This window comes from Pseudorca crassidens, chromosome 21, assembly GCF_039906515.1.
Source record: "Pseudorca crassidens isolate mPseCra1 chromosome 21, mPseCra1.hap1, whole genome shotgun sequence".
NCBI lineage: Eukaryota > Metazoa > Chordata > Mammalia > Artiodactyla > Delphinidae > Pseudorca > Pseudorca crassidens.
The window spans coordinates 20,942,442-20,969,280 of NC_090316.1; the positions used below are offsets into that span (position 1 = coordinate 20,942,442).

The following is a 26,839-nucleotide window of genomic DNA, read 5'->3' on the forward strand; positions in this document are numbered from 1 at the left end:
AGCACTGAAAGGGGTATAAGGAAACTTTGGGGGCTAATGGAAATTTCTATTTTTTTTAAATTGTGGTTGGTGGTTATACAACTCTATGTTTATCCCAATTCAATGAACTACCCACTAAAAACGGCAACGTATGCTGTATATAAATTATACCTCAGTAAGTCTAACTTTAAAATAAAGAAGACACTGAGCTTGGAAACCAAAGCTACGGAGGCACCTCTAAGAGATCTGTTTTCTAGACGACATTCACTCGTCCAATCTGTCGGGTGCCCGCTGTACACCAAACATGCTGCTACATGTTACTACAGGGTGAACAAAATAGACAAAAAAATAAATAACACAACTGTTCAAACAGAAATTGTAGTCAATGAAGAAAGGCAGGGGCATTCTGGCTGCTATTACAGGAGTGGAAGGGGGGGTCTCTGTGCAAGTCACATGTGCAGCTGAGACCTGAAAAGTATTGTAAGTACCAGGCAAGGAGGCGAGGAACAGAAAGGTTTTAAATGTAGTGTTTTATAGCAGTCAACAGCAACTCAACTGTTTAAATATATCAAGTGTGGTTATATTTTAATGTGATGTGGAAAGGGGCCTCTGAAGTAAGAGCCCAGACAAACCAAGGTCTTAAAACAGCACCAGGGGCAGTGGCCAGATATAAAGAAGTGTTTTTGGACCTTAGGGGCCCTCAAAGAGCATTATGGTTCCTCCATCCACAGTCAATATTTCAAAAATGATTAACAGAATGTACACACTTCTCTGAAGTGAGGTTGCCTAAGGGTAACTAAATCTCGCATTCTGGTGTTTTAAAGAAATCGGTTGTGCTTGTTTTTACCTTTGGCTGAATTCTACCATGGTTTCCTCAAGCTTATCAAAGATTCTAAATGACAGTTACACACACTTACACACACACACACACACACACTTAACAAAAAGTGAACACACACACTTACCAAAGAGTGAACAGAAGTGTTCTCTGGTGAACAAAATTCTTCACCCACCCTACAGGGTTCCAGTCCAAGACACCTTCTTCACATGGCTTCAAAGGCACTACTCTATCTTTATCCTCTGAAACGCGCAGGCTGCTTCTTGGCAAACGCCTCTGCTGGATTTTTCTCTGACCAACCTTCCAATGTTGGGAGTAAGGCGGGGCTCAGCCGCTTAACCTCTTCTCTTCCTAACGCATGGTTTTATTACAAATACATTCTGTTGGAATAACAACTCCCAGGAGCATGTCTCTAGCCCCGATCTTCCCCTAAAGCTCCAGATTTTAATGCCTAACTGTCCAGTCAACACCTACATTTGCTTGTCTAATAGGTATCTCACACGTCCTGCATCTAAAAGAGAACTCTGGGCTTCTGGACACCCCCAGCTTCCTTTTTGCCTCAGTGTTCCTTATTCTCCCTGAAAGAGAATACCTATACCACTAGGTACCCAAGTTGATCATGCCGAAAACCCAGTTGTCAGTCTTCATGCCTCTCTTTCCCTCTTACCCCAATAGCCACTCCTAAATAGGGGCTACGTTCAAAATACATCCCAAACGCGGCCATTTCTCACCTTCACCATTACCCCAGGTCCAAGCCACTACTGTCCCTCTCCTGAAGAACTAATTGAGCAAATCATTAGCCTCTTGTCTCCTTACAATAATATTTTCCACACAGCGACCAGAATGATCCTTCTGAATTTGCGAGCTCATGCAAATCCCCTCCCAAAGCCCTCTATGGTCTCTCATCACACTTATGAGAAAAAACAGACCCACAGATCTAGAACACCAATTAGCAACAGATTAGTCTTGGTGCTAAAGGTGACAAGGAATACCTTCAAAGGCAAGGGAGTCCTCGCTGTGGCCCCCAAATCCGATGATATTGCTTATACTTAACAGTCAACTCTGAGATACAGTGGAAGAATCCTTGAAAATAAATGACCATCCATTCCTAAATCAATAGGTATGTGTTCAAACAAAATACTTTCCACCTCTTCACCACTCAGACCTCCACAATTATCTGAAGGCTGGGAGGGAAAAGGGTGTTCTTGGCCTTCTGACCACTGATTAAGTTCTAAAGTGATCTGGTTTCACCTTAAATAACAAAAAATAAGTCTCTAAAATAAATATGAAGTTTTGAATGTTATACCCAAACAAAAACAGCTACCTTTCTGAAAAGATTCTTTTGTGTCTCACTTGGAGACTGAACTTTCTTCAAGCCCACGTGACTTCAACATAAAACGTGCACCATATGTATTGAAAAGAGTTATGAGTAAGTGTGCTAAATAATCCTCCCAGAAAATTCAATTTAAAATGTATAGGTCTTTGTTTAAATGACCTGTTGTCTGCAAGTTTTCAAACAATGCTTCACTTTGTGTTCCCAGGCAGTATAGGAAACAAGGCACGTTACTGTTTCCATTCCTCAAACATACTATGACTAACATTAAATACAAAATATTTTCTTGCAAATTAGAAACATCTAGAAATACATCTCACCAAGCCCAGCCTCATAAAAAGAATAACCTCCAATGTTTACTTTTATTTTTTCTGGGGTTTTTAAAAAGTCAATCACTGAAACTGTTACCTCCCCGGACACCAGCCAGGAAGAGAACACTCCTCTCCCCTACACTTTTCACACTTGTCTTCAGACACACAGCCTCCCCACTTGACTGCCTCCTTTCCGGGTCATCTTCTGGCAGCAGGAAGGCAGCAGTGGCTCTGTGCCATCAGGCCCTCCTCCTAAACTGTGACTATTTTTAGGCCAGCAGCCCCTCTCTGATTCTGAACTTGGCCCTAGATCATCATGTCCTTAGAGATAAACTCTTCAGAAGCCAGGCAAGTCTCAGTAGGATTAGCTACACTCCTCTGCTAACACAGCAAGAATCTCTTAAGGGCTGCAAAGGCGAATGTCCTCCAAGGATAGCAGGGTCATGACCTTTATAGCGCAACCCCCCACCACCACACACACACTGCCCTCAGTTGGCCTGACCAAGGCTGTGCTCCCATTCCAAACATGCAAACAGTAGTGCCCATGATTTCATCGGGGTTAAAAAAAAAAAAAAAAAGGCTGAAAGATTTCCTGCTCTTGTGAGAATGTTAACCCATGTACCAGGAAATTTTAAACAACTCAGTGATGAGGGTGTTTTCCCTGAAGTATCATGTCCAGCAGCAACCTTGAGATTTCAGATTTGTATAACAGCCTTGGGAAGAGGTAGGTATTGATAAAAATATTCAAAGAAAATTTTAGTCACCTTTCAAAAACAGAATAGCATACCAAGACGGCATAGTAAGTTAAATATCCCCTTGCGCTATTTATAAAAATAACCATATACTATAACTCTGTAATTGGAACAGGCCTACCAGAAATACTAAATATATCTGGTGTTAAAAGTCTGCACCATGTGACAAAGCGAGAGAGAGGCATGGACATATATATACTACCAAACGTAAGGTAGGTAACTAGTGGGAAGCAGCCGCATAGCACAGGGAGATCAGCTCGGTGCTTTGTGACCGCCGGGAGGGGTGGGATAGGGGAGGTGGGAGGGAGGGAGACGCAAGCGGGAAGAGATATGGGAACAAATGTATAACTGATTCACTTTGTTACAAAGCAGAAACTAACACACCATTGTAAAGCAATTATACCCCAATAAAGATGTTAAAAAAAAAAAAGTCTGCACCATCTATTGCTACACCTCTATAAAATACAGCTATGGTAACATGAATGTCAAGTTAAATGTTTGGTTTTTCCATTCTCACTGCTAAAATGAAGCATAAGAACCTCAAATTAGGTTTGAATGTTTTAACAACTGAAATTTCAAGGGAGAACATACAAAAAAAATAGGGAAAATACGTTTATGTATTTCACCTTGTACCTCTCCTTCAACAACATCATGCCATATCAAAATTTATCTCTTTCATTCATCCCCAACTTGGATGTTATAAAGAATTGTACATGTTTTCTGAACCCACAAGTTTACAGTGTCAAATATTTGCTCTCCAGACTTCTACTGACAACATTAAATGGAGACCTCATGAAAACGTTAAGAACAACACATAGGCTCTAGTATTTGAGAAAAAGACAGGTAGGCTTGACCCAGAGCTGCAGATCCAAGGAATAAAGAAGTTTCACTCACTGGTCCTGGCTGTGGCGTTTAGCATCTTATTGGGGTCTCCAGCCCTGAAGGTGAGTATCCCTCTGTCAGGTATCCTCCCCCGCCATGTACTCCGGAGTTCCAGGACAGCTAAATACGGAAATGTGCCAGGAGAACAAAGGAATACAACATGGACCTCAGGAAGTGAGAAACCCAGCCACGTCTCCTCCTTTACCCTCATAAGCAGGACAAAAGGTCATTGCTCCAAAACTGGCTACTTTTTACATTGCTCAAATAGGGGTGTAGGAAGAATGAGCCTATGGGATCTTAGACTCTGTCCTCCAGAGACTTGGAAGAAGGGACAGTGAAATTAAAAAAAAAAAAAGACTTTTAATATGCAGATTGTTGTGCTATAGAAGAACTTGGAAATTCACAAGCTGGGCTCTGTTTAGCTTTATATTTCTAAAGTGAACGTGTTTAATGCCAAGTTTTTGGCTCCGTGAAAATGGTCCAAATCTGGCTCCCAATCGAATGACAGCCTGTGACAGCCTTTAAAATCATTGGTACGTGAAAGTCAATTGAGACAGAAACCTCTAAATAATTACCTTCAGCAATAAATTCTCAGCAGAAATAATTCAATAATAAGACTCCAGCCTCAACGTCAACCTGCAGCCCAGTTGTGGTCAACAAATTCCAAACTGACTGAGGCCAGGACCACTGCTTCCCTTTACACAGACCTGTGGCCCTGATGGCAAAGACAGGCCGGCTTGGAGTTTAAAAGCAGAGATGGATGCAATGAAGATCTGTACTTAAAAACAGGAAAGGACTGCTTCACAAAATAATTTGTGAAATTCAATAGCCCAGTTTTATTTTTTTAAGTGAAGAATTCCAGTATCCATTCATGCCTTTCTCTGCATGGCTGTAACCCCTGTACAAAATATTTTAATCAGAATATATAACATAACATCATTCTTTTGGGATACTAACTTCCTAGCTTAGCTGTTACAAGCAAGAGGGCAGTGTGGTTTCACTTAATCCATATTTACAGCTGAGAATAACTCTGTTCCCCACCAACATATAAATGTAAGATGTTTTAGTTAGCCATCTAAACCGTACCAATTTCCTGAGAACTATTCTCCTAATTCTAGAGACTTTCAAGGCATGAAATAATCCTTATGTGATTTTTATTATATTCAAAGCTTCCAATTAGCTAAAAAAAAAAAAAAAACCCATACAAGAGCACTAGAACAGTCCCAAGAAGCTAAGTGAGGGTCAGTTACTTCACACACCACCCTGCCTGTTTCCTCATCCCTGCTATAAAGTGCCCTTTTACTAAAAGAGCTGTCATTCATTCAACAAAATTCATTATTCACCTACCATGTGCCAGCAGCTCTGCTAGGGACACAATGGTGAAGACAGTCCCTGTTTTCAAAGAGCCTGTAGTTCAGTTAAGGCAAGAAAGTACAAATAAATAATTACAAAAACTGCAAAAGTAGAAGTGACAGGGACTTCCCTAGTGGCGCAATGGTTAAGACTCGCGCTCCCAATGCAGGGGGCTCAGGTTCGATCCCTGGTCAGAGAACTAGATCCCACATGCATGCTGCAACTAAGAGTTGCGTGCCGCAACTAAGGAGCCCTCAAGCCACAATTAAAACCCAGCGCAACCAAAAAAATAAATTAATTAAATAAATATTAAAAAAAAAAGTAGAAGTGACACAGCCTAAGGGAACCCAGAGGATGGACCCCACTGCTGCGGATCTGGAGGGCATGATTAAGCATAGCTCCCTGGAGGAGATGAAGCTTGGGCTGAAGATGAGCAACAGGCCAATGAGTGTGTCTCAGCCTTTCCGACTTTATGGACAAGTAAAATTTCCCCTCCAAAAATCTAGAGAGACAACCTGGGGAAGCCAGCTTTTAATTCTGTCACTAAAGATACTTCAGACAAAATAACTTTTTACTACTACCAACACATTATAAAAGGACATTTTAACACAGAAATGAAAGGAGTACATAATTTCAGAGTAAAGAACATTCTTTCAGTTTAGATTATATAAATTAGCTTGATGAAAATCTTAGTACATTGCAGTTCTTTTCCACTTCAGTACATCATGGTAGACATTCTGCCACCAAGCACACCTGGTTCATGACATCTCACGAGGAACCTCTGAGTCAGGTGAAAAGGGCAGTGACGAAGAGGAGGGTGGGCAGAGTAGGGAGGATGCCGGCTGGGCTACAGGGAGCTATTTCCCCCTCTCCAGGAAGATCGAAGGGGAGGACCAGAAAGACCCACACAAAAGGAAGTGCTGAGACGGCCAATGGATCAGAAAGGCCTTGGACAGCTCACGGAAGGGTGAGTGTATGCTCTACCCCTCCACTGGGAGCCAAAACAGAGACCAAGAAGCCAGCACACAAAAAAGCCCCATGGGATACACACGGACAGAGGCATCTAAAGACCAACCATGATGAGCTGCCTCTGCAGAGGCCAAGAGCTTGAAAGGAAGCACCTGGACCAGACGACCCTCACCCGTTGCTGTGATGTTATGATGCTATAATGCTCCTCCAGGATTAAGAACCATCCCAGGAGTGGGTGTACTGGGGAGGGAGGAAAACAATCCTTAAGAGAACAGCCTTGAAGAGGATGTTTGAACTGACCAAATTTAAATCCTGAAGTTAAGGGCTATGTTTAATCACTGGCATTTAAACACATGATGGGAAAGGCTCATCTTCAGGAATATGGAAGCACGCACCAGAGAATCTGTTCAGGCCAGAACACATCCTGCAGTCCTTCGGATTACTTAGGGATTCACCCACGTCAAACCAACGCATACTGTTTTGTACCAAGGGTATACTTTTCAGAAAGAAAATCAAAATAGAATTCTCTTTAAAGACGCTTTCCAAATAAAGTGACAAGTATTGTGGAGTGAGGCTGACCTAATAGCTGAAAAAACTGTCTGAGGCTTTTGAATGTCAGAAAGGCCTGAGACAGAAAATGCTGTGTAAACACAGTATTCATGGCACCGAGAAACTGACAAGTGGGAACTGCCTCTCCCTGACACATTGTCAAGTCCTACTTGTCCGCCCACAGTCAGCCAGTGTGTGGGGCCAGTATGGGGGAGCAGGCAGCTACCTCTTCCACGGATAAGGACAACGGCAGGAGCGTGTAGCACGTGAAAGTCCTCCGAGTGTTCTCACAGTCACCCTCTCAGCTGACAGCCCAGTGGGACACACAGGTCCCATGACAGTCACCTCCTTCCCATCCCTCCACCCCTTCTGGACGTTAAACCTGATGTTTCCAGACATTTAGTACCTTGCCCAAGAAACAGTTAATAAATAGCAATGGATATTAAACTCAGTTCAAATGTGTACTCTTGATCTCTTTCCGAACTCGCCTTTTCACAGAAATAAAATCAACTAACATTTGGTAGCTCTATACAGCTACAGACCCACAGCTGCCTAGACACGGAGGGCAGGCATTACTCATGGAGAGTTCCCACATTTACTCGGTAACTGGGTTACCCACCTTGATCAAGCCAAAAATAATCTTGGCCTCATTTTCCTCATCTGTAAAAACTGAAATAACAGTAACATTCCATCCCATAGGATTAAGAGTTACATGAAATTTTTGGAAACGTTCTGACTCACACACAATTGTTAGCTGCTACTGTTATAGTGGCAACAACCTTGTAAAGCAAGCGTTATCATAATCCTCACTTTACTGATGACCAAAGCCCAGCAACTTGCTCGCATGGTTGAAAGAACTTTCTGGGAGTGATGGACACGTTCTATACCTCGATTACTGTGTTGGCTACACAGGTGCATATTTGTCCAAACTCATAATTGTGTGCTTAAGCTAAGCATATTTCAGGTTACTTAATTTTACTTCAATTAAAAAAATTTTTTTTCACAGATCACATGGCTAATAAACAGCACTGTGTATTCCAGAACACATCCATTAATTCAGGTTGGAACATAAAGATATTTTTCCTGGTTCTTGTTCTACTATCCACTTTCCAACTAATCCTTCCTACTCAACTGAAAACCTGAATGCCGACTATGCCCACTACCATTTTTGCCTGATCTCATGGACATCAAACCTGCTCTACTTATGCAGCTACATGTAAAAAAAAAAAAAAAAAAAATGAAATTAGAACATTCTTTAACACCATACGCAAAAATAAACTCAAAATGGATTAAAGACCTAAATGTAAGACCGGATACTATAAAACTCTTAAAGGAAAACATAGGCAGAACACTCTCTGATACAAACTGCAGCAAGACCTTTTTTGATCCACTTCCTAGAGTAATGGAAATAAAAACAAAAATAAGCAAATGGGGCCTAATTAAACTCAAAAGCTTTTGCAGAGCAAAGGAAACCATAAACAAAATGAAAAGACAACCCACAGATTGGAAGAAAATATTAGCAAACAATGAGACCGACAAGGGATTAGTCTCCAAAATTTACAAACATCTCATGCAGCTCAATATCAAAAAAGCAAACAACCCAATCAAAAAATGGGCAGAAGACCTAAAGAGACATTTCTCCAAAGAAGACATACAGATGGCCAAGAGGCACGTGAAAAGATGCTCAACATCACTAATCATTAGAGAAATGCAAATCAAAACTATAATGAGATATTACCTCACACCAGTCAGAATGGCCATCATCAAAAAATCTACGAATGCTGGAGAGGGTGTGGAGAAAAGGGAACCCTCCTACACTGTTGGTGGGAATGTAAACTGATACAGTCACTATGGAGAACAGAATGGAGGTTCCTTAAAAATCTAAAAATAGAGCTACCATATGATCCAGCAATCCCACTCTTGGCATATATCCAGAAAAAGAGAAAAACATGGTTTCAAAGGATACATGCACCCCAATGTTCATTGCAGCACTGTTTACAATAGCCAAGATATGGAAGCAACCTAAACGTCCATTGACAGATGAATGGATAAAGAAGATATGGTATACAATGGAATACTATTCAGCCATGAAATAATGTCATTTGCAGCAACATGGATGGACCTGGAGATCATCATACTAAGTGAAGTCAGTCGGACAGAGAAAGACAAATATATGATATCACTCATATGTGGAATCTAAAAAAAAAAAAGTGATACAAATGACTTTACAAAACAGAAACAGATTCAGACTTAGAGAATGAACTTATGGTTACGGGGGGGGGGGGGAAGGGTGGAGGGAGGGATAGATTGGGAGTTTGGGATTGACATGTACTCACTGCTATATTTAAAATAAAATGCCTTTCTGTGAGGGTGCAGGGAGAGATGTTTTTCCTGGTTCTTGTTCTATAATCTACATTCCAACTCACCCTTCCTACTCAACTGAAACCTTGAAGGCTGACTACGCCCACTACCACCTTTGATCTTATGGACATCAAACCTGCTCTACTTATGGAGATTTTTACATTTTACTGTAAGATATTCACCTTGACCCTCCTAGAGGAGTAAGTCTCTGGCCATGACCCTATAGGGCACTACAGCTTCAGACCTAAACAGTCGCCTTGAAAAGCAGGTCAGCAGGACCAGGTACCAGGTGCCTATAACCAAACCAACAGACCCCCAAGAATCTAAAATATTCTCTCTCGGTCTAAGTCAGCATTTCTTCAACATTTTTTGGGTCAACTAAATATAAAGCACTCTTCTAAGTATTCCTGATAAGGGAGGCAAACAAAATTAAATTCTTACTTTTGGGGATATTACATCATGGTGTAGATAATTTTCAGAATCCCATCAAAAAGTAAGCCTTTGCATGAAAATCAGTAAAAAGAATGAGTTAAAACAATAAGCCAAAGTTTCAGGATAGTACTGAGCCAACACAGAAGGGACTGTCTCTATGAAAGTAAAATCACTAAAACCTAACCACCATTTACACATAGTGCCTATCAAAGGCCACTGTCAAGCTTTGTACAACTGGGCTAAAGAAATGATTTGATGTAAAAACTGTGCATCCTTTTCATTTCTGAATTATATACAGCTACTTAAAGAAATTACCCAAAAAATAGCCCAGGCTGTTTGAGGGAAATAAGGACAGACCAGGTGCACAGGGTAGAGTTCAAAGCTAAAATAAAATCTTTTCCTGAAAGTGTTAAATGATCATGAACAGGGACATGTTTAGACTCTTTCAGACACTTGCCATATCCCTTCAAAATCCACTTGGCGAAAAGGAAATAATCTTCCATTTGAATCACTCCAAGACCAATTGAAAAATGTCACTGTGTGTGCGTGTGTGTGTCATTATGTGTGGGTGCAGTTACACATGTCAACACCTCACATTTTATCTCGCAACCTTCATTAAACATCGACTTCCTGTAGCCTTTACTTGAGAATGATTATCTGTGTTGGGCTTTCCACTGGCCAATATGAGTGCCTAAACAGAAGGTCAATGTATGTACATATGTAACTCACAGGGGCAGCCCAAGGAAGAGCCAACCTCCCTGAAGGGGCCTCCTTTCCAAGTCCTAACAGCAGACATTCCTTAGAAGTCACTTTGGTAATAAGAACTGTTGACCTTTAGGGCTAGAAACCATGGTTGATACCTAAGGCGTAACGGTGGTTTTATGGGACATTCTCTTCCCAGTTCTGGTTAACAACAGGCCTCACCTCCTAGTTAAATTTCTACCTGGGATTAACTCCATCTGCCCAAGAATTGCCTGCGTCTATGTAGCTTAAAATAAGGAAATAGGATTCAAAGCTTCCATAGGAAAAAAAAAAATGTTTCAGAAAAATATTAGTCGCTATTCAACATGCATGACCCTGCATTACTATCTGTAAAATGGGTATACTTTACAATGTATTGTTGTATAATCAAATGATTCAGATGATCGTTCAAAGGAATCTAATTAGGTTCTTTTTGAAAAAGCAGTCTGAAAACTATAAATTCTTATAGAAATGTAATATACGGTTGTAATGATCTGTAACTGTCAATTTTCCATTTCTGCTACTAATCATAATGGCTTACAAGATTTAACATTCTGTTTTATGTTCTGGGGCTAGAAAATGGAAAAACAACAAACCATAATTCTAAGCTATGTCATCTGAAATTTTACATTTCCAAACTACCATGTGCCTTTGATCCCACTGCAGCAGCAATGTGAAGAAAATCCTAGCAACAGTGATTTATTACTTCTTATGGCATTAGAATTAGTCAAGTAACAGTATCATATTTGGAGTGGGGAATGGACCAGGAGGGAAGATCTCGGTCCTAGTCCTGGTTCCATAACTTACTCATCATAATACAAAACACTTATCCAAAGAGTTCTGCTTCTCAATTTCCTCATGTATAAAACAGAGCTCTCACAACCTGCCCTGTTTACCTCATAGGGTTGATGTGATAATTGAATGAAAACATCCTTAATGTCGTACTTACAAGTTACTTTCCAAAAACATATGGTGTTGTTTTATTTCACTTTGTCCAAAAGATGAAAATTCAGCATTACCTCAATAATTATATATATTAATGGTAACATTTTAAAACCAAAACTCTTAAATATGAATGTTGTTGGACTAAGTTACAGGTTAAAAATTAGAACAGAGGATGGCAGTACTTTAAAATCCACAAGCGCTTTACTGGTTCAAAGTGATGATTCAATTCTGAGAGCTTTTAGAATGTGCTGACAGCAAACTGGCAACATAATTTACAGATTTTAGCAAAGATGAAAGTATCTGCTTTAATTAAAAAAAAATACAGCTCAAATATAAAAACAAAAATCAGCAACTCCACTAAACACAAACTTCCAAGAAAACCAAGAGGTAACAAAGGTGGAGTTGAAGAATAAATAATGAATAATCTCAACTGGTACTGGTATAAACCAATTCTTTTTAAGGAAGAGGAAAGTTATCAGGCTCCTGTTCCTGGAATTTAATTCCCTACAGAGAGCACCAGAGGATCCAAGCAACACCCCCAAAACTGAGTGGAGAAAATTAATGAAACTTCCTATCCATGAATAAGAAGAGGTTTAAAACAAGAAACAAAGGAAAATAATTAGCATTTATACCTTTCATATATTGGGCACTGTGGTAGAATAACTCCAGGAGACAGGTATTATCCCCACTGTCCTGAAGAGGCAGCTGGGCATAAAGGCATTGAATTAACTTATCCAAAGCCTCGAAGCTAACATTGAAGAGCTCAGACACGAACCCTATTTGGTCTAACTTCAAAGTCTGTGCGCTCTCTAGTACATCCTTGTGCCAAATGTTCTGGATACCAGTAACATTTTTTCCAGTTCTATAACACAGTATGCCCCCAAGGTTTCATAATGGACATCAGGGTGAGCAAAATCTAGCTCAAGGTTGAAATACCTCTATTTGTTTTATTATTCCAATTTTAATAAAAACAAGAGCAAGCAGAGACAAAAAAACAATAACCAGCCCTGGAGGCTTCCACATACACCATATAAGTAGAAAACAATTTTTATTTGATTATGTACCTATACAGTTATAAATTTTAAATGTTCAGCGTAACAAGATGTAACCCAACATTTTCTAACATAATAGTCACAACTAAGAGAAAAAATGGTCACATCTGCAATATAAAATCACTTAAAGTATTTTTCATAAAAAGAGAAATGCAGGATTTTTCCCATCTCCATTCCCTTTTCATTGGCTGGACCCATTCTTCTTATACTGGCATTAAAATGAATTAGTAAATCACTCTGCATAGTTGTCATTTAATATTTCCTTAAAGCCACATCAGAACTTTTTAAGCGTTAAACACAAAATTCAATACTTGAGAACTACATCAAATTCAATAACCAGCAATTCTAGTGAATCATCAAAAAGTTCTACAGAAACGCAAAACTACTCTGAAACAAATCTTATTAAAGGTATTAAGAGAAACAATCCCAGACTGAAAATTTCATCTAAATCCCTCTTTAAAATGTAAATACATATTTCCCCAGACAAGAAACAGCCCAAGTCTCTATTCACGAGAAACTGTCAACATGTGACTGTCTGCCTAAATGGAGAGCGGAATTAAATGATCACAAGTGGAGTTAATTCTGTACATTTGCACGTGGGTTTGCCAGATGTTCTGAGAATGGCACCTCATAATAAAACAGAATTATAACTGCAAAGGAATGGGAGCCTCATGCCTTCCAGCTCTATGGGACCCTAACTCCTAACGGTACAGTCTTCCAGAGGGACATGAAGTGACAGGCTGAGCTGCTTGCTGAGTGTATCACGGTGGATGGAGGGGAGAGGCACCAAGAGAGGACAAGGAGAAAAGTCGAGAAAAGCAGTGAGGAAATTAATATCTCAGGCTTAAAAGACCTCTAGTAGCTGTGACTAACTGAAGAAAGAATTTCAAACTTCCATGCCATCAGAGCTCAGAGCTCCAGATGATTTATTCCAGGCTACATCTGGTACAAATAATTATTCAAAGTACAATCTTACCCAGCATCGTAAGGTCTAAACCCTATCCTCAAGAAGCTCATAAGAAGTAATAAAAAGATATGGGAAAAAGTCACTAAAAAGCTTATCCAGAGAAAGTAAGTGAAACCACAGACTGTAGTGCTAAGTATCTCTTGGTGAGAAGGAAAAGAATAAGAGTGATTAAGGATCAGAAGTCTTTAGATAACCAAAACTGTCAAAAAAAACTTTATGTCTACCAAAATTTGGTCAATGTAGTAAGCAGAATTTCCAATGTATGACACAATGGTAACGACTCAAGAGGATATGTCTAGTAACCTGGACACACTAACTGTCCCAAACTGCCCTTTTCCCAATGGCGGAGGCTCTTCTGGCTGACTCCTCTGAGAACTGGAGCAGTTTTCCTTTTTTTCCCCCATATCTACCCTGCACAGTCTTTGGCCCGTAGAAAGTGCTCAAATCATGGTTTGAGGCAGATGAAAATCAAACTTAAGATTCCAACAGCAAGGACTGTTACTCATGCCTTTTATTCATCACTTAACATAAAAACATAATCCTCGGGCTTCCCTGGTGGCGCAGTGGTTGAGAGTCCGCCTGCCGATGCAGGGGACACGGGTTCGTGCCCTGGTCCGCGAGGATCCCACGTGCCGCGAAGCGGCTGTGCCCGTGAGCCATGGCCGCTGAGCCTGCGCGTCCGGAGCCTGTGCTCTGCGACGGGAGAGGCCACAACAGTGAGATGCCCGCGTACAGCAAAAAAAAAAAAAAAAAAAAAAAATGGGGTCTAGATTGAAGACCAACAAAACAAGCGCATTTTTCTTGGTTAATAAAAAAATGTACCCTCTGTAACCCATTTCTCCCATCTTTGTTACTCTCTCACCACCAAGACATCTGAAATCCTCATTTGAATTATAGACTCTTAGGTTAGTAGAAGTGTGCAAACATGGTTCAACACTATAATCTGCCCAGGAATAAGATGACTATAGTGTAGCAGTTTACTGTACAAGAAAAAAGACTTTTTATAGCACAAGGAGGTTTAACTGGCAGCTCTTCTGGTAAATACAACTCGATCAACTTGACACAGAGTTTGGGAAAAGGGGGTGAGTCCATGTGTGGATGTCATATCTCAGACTGCCTATATCTATACTGCCTTCTATTTTTGTTCCATGAAGCTAGCCAAGGGAACTATGTTTTTAAAAGATGCAGTTTCAACTGGATATCATTAATTGTTACCAGCCATCAAGACCATCCACAAGATAAATATAAAAGGGAATTTCTCATTTGTCACTGAACACTGGACACATTATATGACCTGCTTATCTGAAATAAGATGAAGAAATATTGACTTTTCCTTCAGAATTGTGGTGTATGTAAATAATGCCCGAGTTAAATATTACCAAGTTCCTAATGCAGAAAAAGCATAGAAGATGAGTTAACAGCCAACAGTCAAACGTGAACACTGCCATAAACGTTAGTCATGCTATATGTTTATTCACACAAGAATATATTTTTTCACCTCTCCTTCCTACTCTTGATAAGTGTGACTCTCTCCCAGAGGGGCTCCTTCCTCAGTGCCAACTGAGGACACAAAATGTCCTGAAATGTTTTGGTTAACTGCAGAAGATCAGGGTGATTATGAATGATTCGCCCTCAAACTAAACACTGATTTTCTTTTCTTTGCATTGAACTTAAATATAAATTGACAAGGCACGAATTAAAAGAATGATAAGGTAATTTAATGGCTTTAAAACCCTCTCTCCATGGCACCTTACCTAGAAGACTGATTCGTTCCTGGCTGTTTTCTTCCTAGTCTCGGCTCTTCCTTTTGCTGTGCGCACACAGTAGGGGGCTGGCCAGGCCTGCCCTTCAGCTCAGCACAGCTCTTACTGAAACGTGAAATCAGTACAATTTCAAACGAAATGACAATACCTGGAAGAAATTTCCTCGCGACCACTCTGCCCTTTCCAGCTAGCTTGAGGAACTTTGGCCCACTCTTCATCTTCCTTCACTGCTCAAGAAGAATCTATTCAACCCTACTAAAGAGGTAAACCTTTCCTTAAAAGAAACTTTAACTGCCTTTAAAACTATCTGTAGTTTTACAACTTCAAAATGAAATAAAAGTTAGGATGTAACTTTTATTAGGTAGGATGTGTGGTTTTTCTTTTACTCATGTAAGTAATGTGTACACAAAAACATTTATTAATTTAGATCTGGGCCTACTCGCAAGACCTAAATACAGTTTATCTTTAAGTAAATACATTTTTACTTCTCTTCAGTATGGGACTTAAACACAAGGCTAAGGAAAACCTACTAGCTTTAATGAACAAACAAAGTTGTTTGGGAATCAGACTTGTATGCAAATGTGTACTTCTAAAATGCTCGAAAGCTATTTACCTAAGTAAAATATCGCTAGGTTCAACCTTGTTTACACTCTAAATTTGTGGAGCAAACCATTTCTTCCTTGATTGTGTAAAAGTTAGACATCAGGGCAATCACAAATTGCAAAGTTACTTATGGTATATGAAAATGAAGTTTTATTGTATCTATCTACACAGTAAAGATTAGTCCCCAAATCTGTCATCCCCAAAATGGAAACGTCTTTTTCATCTGGAGCCAAGTGAACAAGAAAAAGTCATGCATTAATATCATGAATAACCACCCACACAGAAGAGTAATAACTGCTGATTTCAAAGAATACTGAGGTCATTTTAAAAAGGAAACTACCAGGGACTTCCCTAGCAGTCCAGTGGTTAGGTCTCCCGCTTCCACTGCAGGGGGCACGGATTTGATCCCTGGTCGAGGAACTAAGATCTCGAATGCTGCCTGATGCGGCCAAAAAAAAAAAAAGGAAACTACCATTAGGGCAATCTTTTATAAAACTTGTTTAGAAGTAAATTGTTAGAAGTTGGCAAACTCAGTTCCTAGTTACATTGGACTGTCCCAAGCCAAGTGTGGAGAATCCTGATCAAAGCATGCTTTTCTGTACCACATTTCAGGCTGGCTAATGTCATACCAAACCATTTAATCCTTCTTTTCCTGCAGGTCAGGATCACTCATTCTTGGTCACTCTTTATCTCCTGCGGCGGCCACAAGCCACTGCTGCCAGCTAAGTGCTGATGGTCACTTCCTCCTAGGTTCACCTACCTCCAGAGAGTCTGGGCCCATTTCTAAGTACCTCCAAACACACACCACATACCAACCTCATCCTCACAGCTCATATATGGGCCTATGGCTTATTGTTAGGCTCAAAAAGATGGGGAGGGAAAGGCAGGAACTCAGGCTCCTACGGAGAGGGCACTCTTCGTGAGGTCTTTAGACATCCTCAGGGTATATTTAAGCTTCCATGTATGGAAAGATAACCCAAGTTTGAGAAATCTGGAACGCTTTTTTTTTCCCCTTCAAATCAATAGTTTATGAGTAGTGTTAAAAATTAATTTGGAAAACATTTTAAATTACATATACATCTTATCAGACATCAAGAAAAGACTCATACTGGTTCCTTAAAAAACTAAAAATAGAATTACCATATGACCCAGCAATCCCACTGCTGGGCATATACCCAGAGAAAACCATCATTCAAAAAGACACATGCAAAAAAAAAAAAAAAAAAAAAAAAAAAAAGACACATGCACCTCAGTGTTCATTGCAGCACTATTTACAATAGCCAGGTCATGGAAGCAACCTAAATGCCCATTGACACATGAATGGATAAAGAAGATGTGGCACATATATACAATGGAATACTACTCAACCATAAAAAGGAACGAAATTGGGTCATTTGTAGAGACATGGATGGATCTAGAGACTATCATACAGAATGAAGTAAGTCAGAAAGAGAAAAACAAATAACGTATATTAACGCATACATGTGGAACCTAGAAAAATGGTACAGATGAACCAGTTTGCAGGGCAGAAATAGAGACACAGATGTAGAGAACAAATGTATGGACACCAAGAGGGGAAAGTGGGGGGGTGGGATGAATTGAGAGATTGGGATTGACATGTATACAATAATATGTATAAAATGGGTAACTAATAAGAACCTGCTGTATAAAAAAATAAATAAAATAAAACTTAAAACTTAAAAAAAAAAAGAACTACCATACGGGGCTTCCCTGGTGGCGCAGTGGTTAAGAACCTGCCTGCCAACACAGGGGACACGGGTTCGAGCCCTGGTCTGGGAGGATTCCACATGCTGCGAAGCAACGAAGCTCGTGAGCCACAACTACTGAGCCTGCACTCTAGAGCCTGCAAGCTACAACTACTGAGGCCCATGCGCCTGGAGCCCGTGCTCTGCGACAAAAGAAGTCACCACAACAAGAAGCCTGCGCACTGAAAACAAGAGTGGCCCCCGCTCGCCGCAACTAGAGAAAGCCTGTGCACAGCAACAAAGACCCAACACAGCCAAAAATAAATAAATAAAACAAACAAATTTATTAAAAAAAAAAAAAAGAACCACCGTACGACCCAGCAATCCCACTACTGGGCATATACCCTGAGAAAACCATCATTCAAAAAGCGTCATGTACCACAATGCTCATTGCAGCTCTATTTACAATAGCCAGGACATGGAAGCAACCTAAGTGTCCATCAACAGATGAATGGATAAAGAAGATGTGGCACATATATACAATGTAATATTACTCAGCCATAAAAAGAAATTAAATTGAGTTATCTGTAGTGAGGTGGATGGACCTAGAGTCTGTCATACAGAGTGAAGTAAGTCAGAAAGAGAAAAGCAAATACCGTATGCTAACACAAATATATGGAATCTAAAAAAAAAAAAAAAGGTTCTGAAAACCCTAGGGGCAGGACAGGAATAAAGACGCAGACTTAGAGAATGGACTTGAGGACACGGGTAGGGGGAAGGGTAAGCTGGGACGAAGAGAGTGGCATGGACATATATAGACTACCAAATGTAAAATAAATAGCTAGTGGGAAGCAGCCACTAGCACAGGGAGATCAGCTCGGTGCTTTGTGACCACTTAGAGGGGTGGGATAGGGAGGGTGGGAGGGAGATGCAAGAGGGAGGAAATATGGGGATGTTTGTATACATATAGCTGATTCACTTTGTTATACAGCAGAAACTAACACACCATTGTAAAGCAATTATACTGCAATAAAGATGTTCAAAAAAATAGAGATGAGGATGGGTAAGGAAAAGAAAACGAAAGGTGTAGGAGTAACTCTGGTTACTTAAGAATATAGTTATCCTGTGTATAAATAGATAGTGAGTCTTTTGGTATCACTGGTTTGAATCAGCTGAAGACTGTTTTCTTCTTTTTCTTGAATGTCTATGTTGTGGTTGTTCAAAGGGGGGGCATGTGAAATAAATAGTCATAATTCACAAGAAAAAAAAAAGAAAAAAAAAGACTCATATCAACAATTCAGTATGGGGCTTCCCTGCTGGAGCAGTGGTTACTACTAGAAAAATGGTACAGATGAACTGAACTGGTTTGCAGGGCAGAAGTTGAGCCACAGATGTAGAGAACAAACGTATGCACACTAAGGGGGGAAAACCGTGGTGGGGTGGGGATGGTGGTGTACTGAATTGGGCAATTGGGATTGACATGTATACACTGATGTGTATAAAATTGATGACTAATAAGAACCTGCAATATAAAAAAACAAACAAAAAAAACAACTAATACAAAACTTTCTTTGGGTTATTTGTATGGAAATATGTTAATATAAATGCTTCAGACATAACATGAAATTTCTAAAAATCTTATATGTCTGGTATAATGTTATAAGTCATAATTCTAGTTATTACTTTAAAATGTATATCTCAGAAATAACTAAATTTCCTTGTCAATTGCATTATTATGAACTTCCATCAAAACTTTAACCCTGGTCATTTTTAAGTCTTTTGTCATTTACAGACAGTTCTGGGTGTACTCTGATGCTTTTGCAAAAATGTTCCTGTAAAAGGGTTTCAGCTTCAAGGAATTCATGGAAAAGACTCTGACAAGTACAGGTTTCTGATAACTGACTATACTGCTGAATGAATAAACATTTTCAGAACTCTAATGGAAAACTGATGAATTCATAAAAGTGCTAACAAAATATCAAGATAAAAAAAAAATTACATGGGACTGAGTGAACTGATGAGGAGGATTATAATTTTTGTTACTTTCTGTTTGAATAAAAAAAGAAAATCCCACAAGGACTCAGAGGCAAAAAATATACAAATCAATTTTCACTGCAAAGTAAAGGAGCTGTTACAGTGGAGGACTGCTGGACTGAATGTCAACATTATGACATAGTATATGAGTGTGTTTCGTGTTTGGTAATTGCAATCATTGTTGCTTTTATTGTGGTCATCCATTTGCAATGCTTGGTGTCAGTTTATTTATCTCTTGTAAAAATAAAATACAGTGTGTGTGTGTGTGTGGAAAAAAAGAAAAAAAAGAATCCGCCTGCCAATGCAGGGGACACGGGTTTGAGCCCTCGTCCGGGAAGATCCCACATGCTGCAGAGCAACTAAGCCCGTGTGCCACAACTACTGAGCCTGCGCTCTAGAGCCTGTGAGCCACAACTACTGAGCCCGCATGCTGCAACTACTGAAGCTGGCGCGCCTAGAACCCATGCTGCCCCAAGAAAAGCCCCCACAATGAGAAGCCCACACACATCAACCAAGAGCAGCCCTGGCTAGCTGCAACTAGAGAAAGCCCGCACACAGCAACGAAGACCCAACACAGACAAAAAATAAAATAAAAATTTTAAAAAGTGTTAACATTTTTAAAAAAACAATTCAGTATGAAACCACAATAATGAATAGAAAAAGAAGAATTGTGACAAGATAATACTATAAATGAACTACTGAAGATAAATGGATTGTGAGTCCAGTTTACATAATCACAGAACAGATCTGAAAGCTCATTCCCTGGGATTTAAAACTTTCTTCTCAGATTTCAAAGAATGTTGTTCCTAATGTTACATACCATGCACAACTATCTCTCATCAACAGAGCAATCTGTTTTGCAACAGTCTCTACTCCAAGACATGGAGATTCTCCTAATGGATTTGAAAAAACTCCAATTCAGAATTCTGGAGAATTCTTGTAAAAGTTATCTTGTGCCACTGTCATACATCATTCTTGGGCTATGATTCAGAAGAGTTAAAATTTTTGTTTTTGAGAAAGTCAACAGATTTGGCTACATTAAAGTACAGAACTTCTATAAGTCAAAACTACTATAAACATGTGCTAAGTGTTTGTCTTTATAAGACAAAGACAAAATTGGAGGGGGGCGAATATCTGCACGACGAAAGGCAAAAGTTTACTATCAAAGGCTCTTATGAATTACTAGAAAAATACTAGTATCTCCAGGAGAAAAACTGGGCACTACATTCAATTAAAAGGGAATAAAAATTGAAAATAACTAGAGATTTTTTATATTCAACATCATTTGGAATCAAAAAAATGAAATTTAAATATTGAGATAGCACTGTTCACCTATAAGGCTGGCAATAATTATTTTTCCTTTGCAGGATGAGTCTCCATATTAACAAAAATACAGTAACACAAGTACTCTCATAGAATGGGAACTGGTGGGAACAAACTTTGGTAAAACATTTTTTTTTTGGAAGCAGTGGTCACTCTGTATCAATAGATCTTTGAGCCATCAACTGTATTCCACAGGACTCCATCCTAAGGAAATACAGGAGATATATAAAGTTTTATAAAGGATATTTGTTGCATCAGTATATATTTAATAATAGTAATTGGAAATAAATGAAAAGTTCAGCTATAAGGAAATGGTTAAATAAATTGTTACATCTATACAGTGTAGTATTATGTAGCCACTAATATTATGTAGAACTATAATGACATGGGAAGTTTCTCATGATATGTTAAGCAGAAAAGAAAACGTCATGCAACACTATTAACTACAGTTATAGTTTTATATAAACTATATACTGTAATAAGTAAATCTGCTATAGGTTAGCAAGTATAAAGAAAATACTGTGGGACTTCCCTGGTGGTGTAGTGGTTAAGAATCCACCTGCCAATGTAGGGGACACGGGTTCGAGCCCTGATCCAGGATGATCCCACAGGCCGCGGAGCAACTAAGTCTGTGCGCCACAACTACTGAGCCCGTGCTCTAGAGCCTAACTTTCCTTAGGGAAATTTGTACTTGAGGGGAGAAAAAAAAAAAATCAACAGAAGCACTTTATACATTGTAAAGCATTATACAAACAGGACATCATTGGTTCAATTTAAATTGCCCATCATTTCCTGCCCTAATTATCCCTGAAAAATAGGTTTGCCTACAGAACTGCAATTCCAACTATGCAATTCCTTTCAGGGTTAACCACACACTGTTTTCTAAGTGTATCTAAACTCCCTAAGGAGGTCATAGGTTCCCAGGAAGGAGCTACTCTCATTTTTTAAAATTCCCCTGCCTCCTAGATGGTCTGCCTCTTTCCCTCCAGGCTCACCCTCCAGCGCAAGGGCTCAAGGTTTAATGTGAAGATGATTGAATTCCTATCACCTGGCAAAACACAAATGCTTTCATCTCCCGTTTCGCCTAAGACTTTATTCAAACAAAGAAAACAAAACACACTGGATTTCTTAGTACACTGACTACTTGAAACAAATAGTAGTTAATGGGGCATGTGAAACTTTTGCAGGCTAAATGAAGAATTAATCTCTCCATTCTTACTCCAAAATAAATTAGTCCAAGTCAGAATCAATAAATAACTTAGTAGAAAAGAGTTTATGTCTGACAAAAAAAAAAAAGGACAGAGATTTATTTAAGGTAGGTAAACACCTAAGTCCACTAATTACTGTAGTCAATCAGGTGACCTTAGTTAAGAGTGCATTTTTCTAAAGAGCTACAAAAGCACATGTGAACCGCAGGAAGTAATAAGACACAGGCGAGAGGACCTTGGGAACTGCAGCAACCTCATTAATGCCATCTTTTCAGCCCTGATTGCTTATGCTGAGAATGGGCCCAAGCGAACCGCCCAGCAGGAAGACTGAGTGCCAGGCCCAGGGGGGGTCCGGACGGGCCCAGGCGGGTCAAGTGTCTGGTGGGCGGCTTCCGGCTGCGGGCTTGTCAGTCTGCGTAACTAACTCTAAAGTAAACGCCTTCGGTCACTTTCAAGGTGACAGCTACGTAATCCGCATCCGTCCCTTCCGCACGAGCTGCGCTGCTCCCCCCCCCCCCCCGCCGTGAGACCAGCCCTCCACAGCCTCCCCATCTTTCCCCCAACTTTGGCACCCAAGGTCCCAGAATACCCGCCCCCTCCCTCGGAGCCAGTCCGGCACCCTGTGACGGTCGCGTTCAGGGCGTCCGCTCTCCACACTCTCCCGAGATTCCCCACTGCGCACCGGCTGGGCAATCGACGCAACTCCGCACTTACCCGCAGCGCCTCGAGCCAACCCCGAGCCAACCCCGAGCCCCCGAGGAGCCGGGAGACCAGCACTCCGAGCCCGGGCGCCCTTTGGACCCTCGGCGGAGTCGCGCCAGGCCCACCCGGGAGGCCCGGGTGCCACCAGTGCCCAGCGGGCAGCGCCTGCACCTGGGGACCCACGACTTGTCGCCAACTCCCGCCCCCACCAGCCGCTGCAACTGCCAGTCGGGAACCCGGAGTCCGGGGCGCCCCAGCCTCCCCGCCTCTCCGGCCGCCGGGGGTGGAGCCAGGGCTGGGAGCTCGGGAAACTTGTAAATGGCAAAACTCGGCCCCCTCTGCCCCCCTCGCCCGCCGCCGCCCCTTCCAGGCGGCCCCAGCCTGCGCCTCGCAGCTGGAGACAAAGGCCAGGCGGCAGCCAAGGGCGCTGCGCCCCAAGAAACTTGAAAGACGCGTGGGGCTGTACCTCGAGACACCGGCCCTGGAGGCTCCCGCCGCGCTCCGCTCCGCTCGGCTGGGCTCCGCTCCGCAGGTAGGCGGGCCTGGCCCGCCCGCCAGCTCCCTCCCTCCTCTCGCGCTCCCGGGTCCCAATCCCGGAGCCGCGCGCGCTCCCGGGCTAAGTGCCGACCCGCCCCACGCCTGCGGCGTCTGTTTCTGGACGCGATGCACCTGTTGCCACGCGCGACGCGGCGCCCCGGGCTGCTGCCTGCGCACCTGGTAGAAGCGCAGGTCGGAGACCACAGAGGCCCGAGACCTCACAGGTCCGAAACCACGCAGGTCCCCGCGGGCGACCGGGGCTCAGCCGTGCCCGGAGCTAGGGCCCCAAACCTGGCCTGCTGCCGAGTGGATCTTGCCTCCTACTCCCCCTCTTGCCACCTGTGTTTTCCATGCCAGCTCCCTGGCTTCCCGCTCGCCATGGGGCAGGGCCGCGAGGGGAGGACAGGGTGGGGATAGGGAGTGGGAAGGTGGCAGAATTATCTGGGTGGAGGTTTGCAAGGAACCAGCAGTGATTGTCTCTTCAGAGTGTCTGACTCCCGCTCTGTACTATCTTCGTGCTTTTAAGAGGTTTACCAGCAAACACCTATTAAAGGTTAAAGCCATGAGCTCCAGCTGTTAGATCTTCGAATAAAAAGTGGAAAGGAGGGCTTCCCTGGTGGCGCAGTGGTTGAGAGTCCGCCTGCCGATGCAGGGGACACCGGGTTCGTGCCCTGGTCCGGGAAGATCTCACATGCCGCGGAGCGGCTGGGCCCGTGAGCCATGGCCGCTGAGCCTGCGCGTCCGGAGCCTGTGCTCCGCAACGGGAGAGGCCACAACAGTGAGAGGCCCGCGCACCGCGAAAAAAAAAAAAAAAGTGGAAAGGAGACTAGAACAGCAGGGGCAGAAACGAAGCCCGACCCACTTTTCTCTAAACACAAATTACGTCCTTTTTGCTAAACTGAACAAATTTCAACCATAGCTGTCTATTAGGCCCATAAAATATTTTCATCTATCGGCATATTTTTAATACCAAGCTTTTCCAAAGGGGCTAGTCCACCTACGAGGGATGTAACATTATTGAACCATTAAATGTCGGGCAACTTGAGTCGAAATTTTTTTTAAATGTTTAATTACCTGGTTTGGATTTACCAAAAGATTTTTAAGAGAAGTAAGTTTTTTTCTGAGAGTTAAGCTGAGGATACTGTAATTGACAAAGTTTTCTATACTATCAATATCAGATCAACTAACAGATGTAGTGCCATTTACTGTTATAAAGCCTTTTCATGTGCACAGTGTTCCATTAGTTCTTCAGCAAGATCCAGTGGTATATAGGTCAGATTATTACCTCCATTTTTCAAGTGAGGAAATGGAAGCTCAGAAAGGTGAAGCGATTTGCTCAAGGTCACGCAGCTAGTGAGGGGCAAGCACAAACCCAGCTAACCTAACTCCTAATCTTTTAATTCCATTACATGATGACAGTCCTTTGTGATTATTTTTAAGGAGGTACAACATTAAACACCTTTGAATGGTTCTCTTATGCAAAAGCACCAAAAAACAAACCAAAATAAAACAAAGCACTGACATTGTTTCTGCAAGTCACCAGGCAAATATGCTAATTAGCAACATGCCTCCTCCCTAAGCAGAATAACTGCGGTGTTAAACATACCATTTAATCTTTATAACCCTCATGTGACCCAGGTGACTTGGTCCAACCCCCCACAGTTCTATTGTGTGGCTTAGTTATATCTATAAATATAGAACCTGTTTTACTTCATTTTTCCATGGTATAGATTGAAGGGAAAAAACAAAACAAAACCTTCTCCTAAGTACTTAGAATCAGCTTTTGGGGCCATTGGGGAATCTGAAACTTAGCTTCTAATTGCATCCACATAAAAACAGAAGTTACCTTCTAGGGACATCATCTGGGACGCTGTCAAGGCAAATATGCTTGAAATGGGGCCTGCTGACTTTTTTCCATCTCAGTTCTGGGCATGTTGCCATGTTCTTGATCTCTGAACTCTAATGTTGACCTGCTACAGACTCCAGGAACAATACTAAGGGTGATAATAACCCCACATAACTTTGTGGTCCTTTGTCCTAAAAAAAAAAAAAAGTTAGCATTTTTTTTCTCCATTAGAAAACTGCAAATTAAAACTATACTGAGAAACCATTTTTTCACTGCTCAGATTAACAAAGATTAGAAAGTTTAATAACCACTGTGTGTTGACAGAAGTGTGGAGAAACAAGTAGTCACAATGCAGATTATGAATGTAAATTAGAAAGATCTCTGTCAAGGGCAATTCACAGTACCTTACAAAATTAAAGGCACATATCCTTTGAGCCAGTAAGTCTACCTATAAGAATTTATCTTACAACACACATGAGAAATGGCAGGTGAATATAAGCTTGTCCATTTCAGCATTTTTAATAACAAAAGATTTTTTAAAGTACATTCATTAATAAAAGACTGGTAAATTATGATATAGCCAGAAAATGACATCCTATGAAGGCTTAAAAAAAAAGAATGAGAAGGCTCTTTGAACTTTCATGAAATGATCTCCAAGATACATTATGTGCACAAATTTTTAAATGCAAAACAATTATGTAATAGTATGTTATTTTCTATTAAAAAGGGGAAATTGTATACAGTTGTTTGTTTGTAGAAGCATAATATGTCTCTGAAAAGATAGACCAGAAACTGATAAGATTGGTTGCTTCTTGGGAAGGGAGCTAGACAACTGGAAGGCAGGGTTTGAAGATAAACTGAACTAGACATAATTTTGTATTTTTTGAATTTTGAACCATGTAAATAATAGTACCCATTCTAAAACTTAAAATTTTTCACCACCTCAAGTTTTGCCATCAGGAATGGCTCATATTCCCTCCCTACTAATTTCACTTAGAGATAAAATAAATGATCAAATTTCTCATGCATTAATGGGGGAAAAAAGCAAAATGCTCAAGAGATGCTTTCAAACTATTTGTTCTCTAGTTTATCTAAAAAGGAAAACTTTAGTACATAAAATTCTAACATGCTGTGATTATGGTGAAAATGATGAGTTAGCAAATACCTTAGAATTTTATTAACATTGACGTCTCCCTGGGGTCAGCGCTTCCAGCTAATTTTCCCAAAGTCACATTCAATCAGAAATGGAAAAAGGATTCCAGCCTTAATTCCCAAGAGGGAAACTCTAGTACCATTGATTTGAGTAGGGAGGAAGTAATTCCATGGGAATTCCATGGAGTCATTTATTTTATTCCCAAACTTGATCTCTTTTTAAAAATTTGGTATTAATTTATATTTACTTATACCACCACTTCACTGAACGAGGGATTTGAACAACTCACAAAGACAGGCGCAGTAAAATTTTTAAATAAATATTTATAAGTATAAAATAGAATCCAAGGAAAAGCACACAGGTAAGGGTAAACATGCCACTGAGTAACAAGTGAGTAAACTAGTGAGCTTCTTGGTAGCCAAGTGCCCCAGCCAGTTACATAATCACCATTTTTCAAAAGGGACTGATAGTTCCTCAGTGGAAGCAAAGCTTTTCCTAGC

General features: G+C 40.9%; 1 protein-coding gene across 5 annotated transcripts in view; it reads right to left on the reverse strand.

Moving 5' to 3' along the window:
- Positions 1-23,402, reverse strand: part of MTUS1 (microtubule associated scaffold protein 1) — a 158,909-nt gene extending 135,507 nt beyond the window's left edge. For 3 of the 5 annotated variants that reach the window (XM_067721570.1, XM_067721569.1, XM_067721565.1), the window contains exon 1: positions 23,270-23,402. The gene's annotated coding sequence lies outside the window, so the exon portion shown is untranslated. Of the gene's footprint in view, positions 1-15,218; positions 15,333-22,815; positions 22,942-23,269 lie in introns of those variants that run through there. The other 2 variants (XM_067721568.1, XM_067721566.1) reach the window with 2 other exon arrangements.
- Positions 23,403-26,839: the final 3,437 nt, after the last annotated feature.